General features: G+C 39.2%; 1 long non-coding RNA gene across 5 annotated transcripts; it reads left to right on the plus strand.

The window, feature by feature from the left end:
• The first annotated feature begins 273 nt into the window (after nucleotides 1-273).
• Nucleotides 274-3679, plus strand: LOC17877598. 5 transcript variants are annotated; one of them, XR_002832718.1, is made up of 9 exons: nucleotides 274-484; nucleotides 1149-1288; nucleotides 1383-1472; nucleotides 1588-1717; nucleotides 1979-2063; nucleotides 2152-2261; nucleotides 2496-2603; nucleotides 3065-3202; nucleotides 3593-3679. It is a non-coding gene; the product is annotated as an uncharacterized LOC17877598 (long non-coding RNA). The 5 variants fall into 5 exon arrangements; XR_002832717.1 differs by having other exon boundaries at nucleotides 1979-2261; XR_002832721.1 differs by lacking the exon at nucleotides 3593-3679 and adding an exon at nucleotides 3360-3572 and having other exon boundaries at nucleotides 1979-2261.
• Nucleotides 3680-7286: the final 3607 nt, after the last annotated feature.

Raw genomic sequence — 7286 nt, forward strand, 5'->3', positions numbered from 1 at the left:
CTCCTTCCTATTACGTTTTTGTGTAGCTTCGGTGGATTAGGGATTCTCAGAATTTTAAGGACCAACTGGACTGCAATTTGCTCCACTTGGCACGTCTCTACTCTGCAATCTATCAAAACTAATTACCCAATAATTTTGGGATTTATCTTCACGACTGGTTCCATTGTTGGAAGCAGTTCCACTCTACTTATCTATGAAAATATACATTTTACGTAATATCTCGGACGTATGCTTATGTAAGTCTTCTCATTCGTTACGTTATCCAGGTTTGAAGGTCGTAGGAAGGCATGGAGGCTGGAGTCTTAGTGGAGAAAAGGTCATCGCTTTGTAAACTGATCCGATTGTAAATTGCAGAGCTAGGACATGCTGCTAGCCTATTATTAGTTTATGCAATGTCACTGCATAACTATAAATTCATTCTAGGCCGACTGCCCATTACTGTTTCAAAACAGCCAAATTAACGATGCAATCCTCTTAACCTAAGGTAAACGCTATGCCTTCTTTGCTCTGCAATTAATCTAGATTTGAGGGAAAAAAAAAAGTCTTCACTTGAGATGTGTTTATTAGCAAATAGGTTTATTGTTACAGCTACTACCAATGAAAACATTTACATTAAAAGAAACTCTAGATGTTGTTCATCTTGTTGTTAATCTTGTTTCACGCTTGTCTCTACAACACTTTCTTCACTTTATTTTTTCCAGTAAAGAAAACTTAATGATGAATGATACCAAAGCATACACGTATTTAATTTGGCAGCTCAACACTTATGAATTTATGATAATACAGCTTATTTTTCTGACTTTACACTACTCACTCTATTTTTATATTTTCCCTACCAAAAAAATCATCCTCAAAACATGAAAACTTGTAATGTTTTTTTACTAATTTTTCTGGGATTTATCTACCCCCATGGTTTAGAACCAGCAATGGTTGGAAGCAGATCCATTCTACTTGTGTAAACGTTCGTTGCTATTTTTCTTGTTCTCTATGACAATTTCGTTTTTTTAATAGCTTCTGTGAAATAAGGCCTTCAGAGTCTTAGGGTCAAACACGAATGTCATAGCTGGGACTTACTGCTCGCCTTTTCCTCTGTAATATCTCGGACGTATGCTTATGTAAGTCTTCTCATTAGTTACATTTTTCTCCAGCTTCAATGGTAAAAGGTTTACTGCTCGCCTTTTCCTTTGTGGAATTGCAAGGATGCTCTCATGTCCCAGCAAGGTTTGAAGGCATTAATTTGGGCATGGAGGGTGGAGTCTTAGAAAAACGAATGATTAGATTCCCTCATGTAAGTGGCAGCTTGTGTTTTCTCAGCTTGACTTACTTCTCAGCTTGTGTTTTCACTCACTCCATGACTTACTTCTCAGCTTGTGTTTTCTCAGTTTTTTTTTCAAGAAATTTTATCCTATAAATTCTTCATCACAGTGGACACTTGCATCACACACCTGCATCACTATCTCAGTTTGAATCAAGTAAGTATTTGATAAACTTAACCTTGTAATTTCAGTTATTTACAATTTATGTCAAATCTATAAGAACATATACACTAATAAAAAAAAAAAACCACGCTTTCTTCATTCTTCTTAGAATACGAAGTATGCTAATGTAAGTAGTGTAAGTATGCTTATGTAATCGCTGGGAATCGCTGGCGCAAGGGTAGATCAATATAAATGGAAACCGCTCTCTTTGTTCTTCTTAGAATACGAAGTATGCTAATGTAAGTCTTCTCCTTCGTTACGTTTTTCTCTAGCTGTAGATTAGGGGTTTTCAGAAATTTTAGGATCCACTGGACTGCGATTTGCTCCCACGTTCACTGTTTATTTTGCTCTACTTGGGACGTCTTCTCTACTCTGCAATCTACTTACACAATTAATTCGTCCATTTATCTCAATGACTGGTTTTGAACCAGCAATCGTTGGGATCAGTTCAACTCCTAAATATTTCTCTTATTATCTTTGCAAATTTCGTTTCCCTATAGCTTCAATGGAATAAGGCCTTTAGAGTCTTAGGGACTAACACGAATGTCATAGCTGGGACTTGCTGCTCGCCTTTTCTTATTAAATGTAAGTCTTCTCATTCGTTACGTTTTGGGACCTAGACTGTGAATTTCTACTGCATTGTTCCTTGTTTGTTCTTTGTTTACTGTTTCAGAACCTGTAAAATTTGGATACATACCTCTTCTCGTGAAACGTTTAATGTGCCAGCGAGGTTTGAAGGCGTTACTTTGGGCATGGAGGGGGGAGTCTTGGTGGAGAATACATGTAAGTCGCAGATATTTCTTTGACTAACTCCATGACTTACTTCTCAGCTTGTGTTTTCTCTGTTTCTTTTTCAAGAAATTGTATCCTAGAAATTCATCATCACTATCTCTTATTTTCTGTTTCGTTCACACACCTGCAACACTATCTCTTATTTTCTGTTTCATTCACACACCTGCATCACTATCTCACTAGAAATTCATCATCACTATCTCTTAATTTCTGTTGTATATGCAGTTCTGCCATGGCACAAAGAATCCTTTGCAAACTACGCTTTCATTCTAGGCCAACTCCTTATAACTGTTTCAAACCGCCAAAATTAGAATGCAATCCTCCTCACCTAAGGTAAACGGTATTGCTTCTTTGCTACACCGCACTTAATCTCGATTATCTACAATAAAAACAAGTAAATCAGAACATGAATTTTTCCATGTCAGTCATTTTCATGAGCTTTTGGTAAAAATACGTAGTAAATTTCAGATAAGGGGTTTGCTTTAATTTTCTTATGCAGCTCGTCCATGCAATTGTCCTATCTCTCATATTATGTGGTATTCACCAAATCCTTTTTTAACTTCATATTTTGTGAATTGTCTTCACTTCATATGTGGTTATTAGCTTATACGTTTAATGTTTAGGCTACTATCAATGAAAACAACCATAGTTAAAAGAAATTCTAGATGTTTTGGTGTTGTTGTTTATCTTGTTTCATACATGTCTCTACATCACTTTGTTGACCTGATATTGTTCACATTTCCTTTGAGAAAGGTACTGAGCTCTGTCTGGCTTTCTGTTTCTATAACATACAGGTAGACAAAACTACCTACTAAACTGAATTTCAATTTAAACCAACACAAGTAATAATGCAGCGCTAGGATGCTCTCTACGGTAAAAGACATGAATCTTCTATGGCGCAAGGCTGCACTCTATGTCGGACGTATGCTTATGTAAGTCTTCTCCTTTGTTACGTTTTTAGGTAGCTTCAATGAACAATGGTTAAGGGTTTTCGATCATGCTCCACTGTTCCGTTTTATTTTGCTTTACTAGGCAAATTTATTTAGAAACAGAAATCTTTGAACCAGTTACGATTTGGTTTTTGTCTAGCTAGCTTTGATGAATTAAGAAGTTTAGAGTATTTTCCAGTGATGCGACTTCCCATTGCTGTTTCGGAACCTACAAATTTTGGATGCAATTCGCCTCTCCTAAGTTAAACACTATTCCTTCTCGAGAAAAATCAATTAACCCTTCATTTACAATAGTACATACTTACTTTTCCAAGAATTTATCGCAGTGTTGATTTGTTAAATGTCACTACGTGTTTTCTCTATTTTTTTCAGAGGTTGATTCTTATATCTCATCATCAAACTGGAAATTGTATCTTATATTTCATCATGCAAGTAAGTAACTGATCGTTTTATTTGGAACTTTATTTTGGTTCCACACTTCTTCTAAAATACCATAGCGAACTCGTTTTTGTCGTTATGAGTAGTTAATTAGTCACCTATGAGAACAAAATATCATACGTCTCATTTCAGTTGTTCAGTTGTTAAACAATGAAAATAGTATAGTATACAAAAGTACAATAATTTTTTAATTTTGATTTCTTAAAAGGAAATGTTTGTTATTTATATTTTGACAACATAACAGACACATCTCGGCGAACACTCTATGTTCCTACCGACGATGAAACCTACATGTCTCGGCAAACCCTCAAAGTTCCCGTAGACGATGCATCAGATTCATAACCATCACTCTGAGCGTATTATGGTTGATACTATGGGCAGTTCATCTTGGCCAAACAAGATCGTCTTAGCGAACTCAACGAATTCCCAAGTACGCGATCACAGAACTCGCCGAGCATGATTATCCAAAGTTACTAGGCAACTCAAAACAAGACAAACCTTAGCAAGCATCCATGCTTCCAAGCGTGTTATCCCATTCTGATTCCTGAGTAAAATGAATCAATCACCTCGACAGAGTGACATAACAGGAAACGACTTAGCAAACCCACATGGCGACTAACGTCGCCAACAGAACTGGCCTCAAACTCCCATCATCACACCATCAATCCCACTGAAGTTCAATACACTAACTACCGGTTACCTGACTTCAATGATATGACTTTCCTAGCCAATCATCCTTAGCTTTATCGCGATCTTACTCTCCGACCTGATCTTCCAGAACCTTTAGTAACCATCCATTCTGCTTTCCCGCCCCGGACGGTACACTTCAAGATTTTCCAACATTGAAACTTTCATTACCGTTAATGAAATCCTGAATACTTGAACAGACCAGACTCAATCCAGATCATCCGACAATGTAAGATTGCTATCTTGACACTCGGCCACCAACAAAGTTCTTGTGAAGTCTCCCCCACTTCACGTTCCGGCAATTGCTTTGCCTTGACGAGATCACTAAGGAATTCCATTTCCTTTGCCGCACTTACTCGTCCATTACAACTTTGGAATGTTAGATTTCCTGTCTACACATTCTTACCAAATCCTACCAATCCCGACAGTCCATTGCCAAGAACTTTATCGCTTGCTAAAAACACTTAAGCAAACTAGATCAACCTCAAACGTTTCCCGGATAACTTCCAGCAATCCATTGCCTTATCCATATTTTCATGAATACTAATAATAAATTACTTCTGGTGAAGTAAGTTCTAAACTTAACTTTTTCCAAGTCATTTCACAGCAGCTCTTTCATAGTGGTTCACCGCTCAGAAGTCCTTCCAAGACTAGCGTGATCCATCACTACAAGTGATCCTTCTCACATGACTCTTTTCGAGAACCGGCTTAGCTTCAACCTTGAACTTTGCTCGGTAGCTTCCTTACGCCTTAACAACTTACTAAACAAATCCCCAATTTGCAAACCAGATTTCAGACCCAATGACTTAACTTCCATACTTAGCCATTTTCCAACTGACTTCGATCAACCATTCCCGATGAATTGATCAAATTAGTTACTTAGTGATACTCGATCTCTCCGACTTAGTGATTTCCGATCACTAACTAGACACCTTCCAACTCAGACTTCCGAACAGATGCACTAACATTCTCAGAAAACCTTAACCACACAACTTCTTACTCGATCATCTCGCCGATCAAGTATACTAAGCAGATCACAAATGCTTTTCCATAGCATTAACCGCGTCTAATCGAACTAGACAAGCCAAGATTCCATACAAGACTCTGTCCTAGAACCGACTACGCTCTGATACCAATTTATAATACCCCGTCCTCGCTACTAGGACTCCGACCACAGAACACACAGAAATTCTACCTCGCCGGAGACTAAAATTCCGATAAACTTCCGACGACGATTCAACTTCCACAAAACTTCTCAAAACAAACCGATTCCAGCTAACAACTTAACTAGAACAACCTACGCAGTGGATTAAAATCAACAACAGACATAATTAAACTTAACTCAATCGTACCTTGGCCATTTATCGAACCAACTCGTCCGACCAATGCACACGAATCCACGAGTCTTCTCGATACTCCAATGCTCCAGCTTCCGAAGCAGCTTCCATAACCGCTCGGCCATCGATGAGTCATCCAACATCTCTCTCGGTACATAGTCACTCAGCCAACCATCCCCACATGACTAAGTACAAAGAGAGATGTTCGGAATCAACATCACACCGAACATACTTACAGAACACTTAATCAGATCAACACCACTCCGATCAGAACCTTTGATCTCTCGATCAACAGACACACATGATCGACCCTCCTCGACCAACAGAACATCCGGACATGATCTTCTCGGATCATCGAACCAAAAAACTCTCGATCATGAATCAACACTCGACAGAACTCTCGATCATGACTCATAATCCTGATCCATACACAGATCCGTACTTTCACTCCTCAATCTCACTCACGGAACCAAACTCTCGATATTCATCGTTAAGACCTTCGATCTCCGAACAGCTTTCTCGACAAAACTAACCGATCATCCCAGAATCTCGAACACTTCTACTCGATCTCGATAACCGCCAGTCGATCACGATTACAACGACAGTATCCAGTAACCATTAGGCAGAACTGACCGATCTTAACAGATTTCTATTAGAACTCGGCATCCAGAATTGTTCTCGACGATACTCCATCTGTTTATCGACGATAAACTGCTCATACTCTCGATAAAACTCAGATCTTCCATCATACATGAACTTCTATCGACCCTAGTCGATCCCAGAAACCACATCCTCGATAAACTGCTCGTTGATCGATAAGGATCATCAACGAATCTTCATCCTCGACGATAACCACTCATACTCGACTCACAATCACCATCTCTCAACCTTTTCTCGAAGAAATCTCCTCGTTTCTCCCTTTTTATCGAGACTCTCTCGCAGACATAACATAAGTGACGAAGAATATCGAGTAACTTCCTTTTTAATCGATTCTTCCTTCCGAAACCGTCAAGTAACCGCCACTTAACTCAGATCCGCGTGTTTTCTCAAGAAAGTAACCGTTCCCGCCAATTCTCTCGAACAATTCACACGCATCATCTCGGACATCGATAATTGCTCGACCAAGCTTGTCGGACTCTCGACCAGACCTGTCGGCTACCGACCACCCTTGTCCGAAAATCACGCTCGGACCGAATAACCGTCAGTTTTCTCCAAATAACACGGAACACTTGATAAACTCTTCAGCTTACATAGGTTTTCTTGGTACACTTGATTTCCATCGATGAATATCGATCACTATCGATAAACCTTCGATCCATAGCTTTTCCTTCGATAATCTTTCGAGCATTGATCTCAATCCTCGATCACAAGCTCGACTAGAATACCCGGACACAGATGCTACAGTAAGAGCGGCAAGAAAGATAAAAAGAGCGAGGGTAAGGATGTTGTCGAAGAGACAATAAGAACTAGGAGAACGCGAGGAACCGAGGAAGCTGAGAACATGAGAAGCTCTGATGAACAGAATCCAGCCGGACCTGTGGCTGGACAAAAACCCTCGGAAAATGCGAATCCGGAAAGTAGTGGGGTGTCTGTGGAGGAAAAGA

This window comes from Capsella rubella, unplaced genomic scaffold (assembly GCF_000375325.1).
Source record: "Capsella rubella cultivar Monte Gargano unplaced genomic scaffold, Caprub1_0 scaffold_7, whole genome shotgun sequence".
In the NCBI taxonomy this organism is placed as follows: Eukaryota; Viridiplantae; Streptophyta; class Magnoliopsida; order Brassicales; family Brassicaceae; genus Capsella; species Capsella rubella.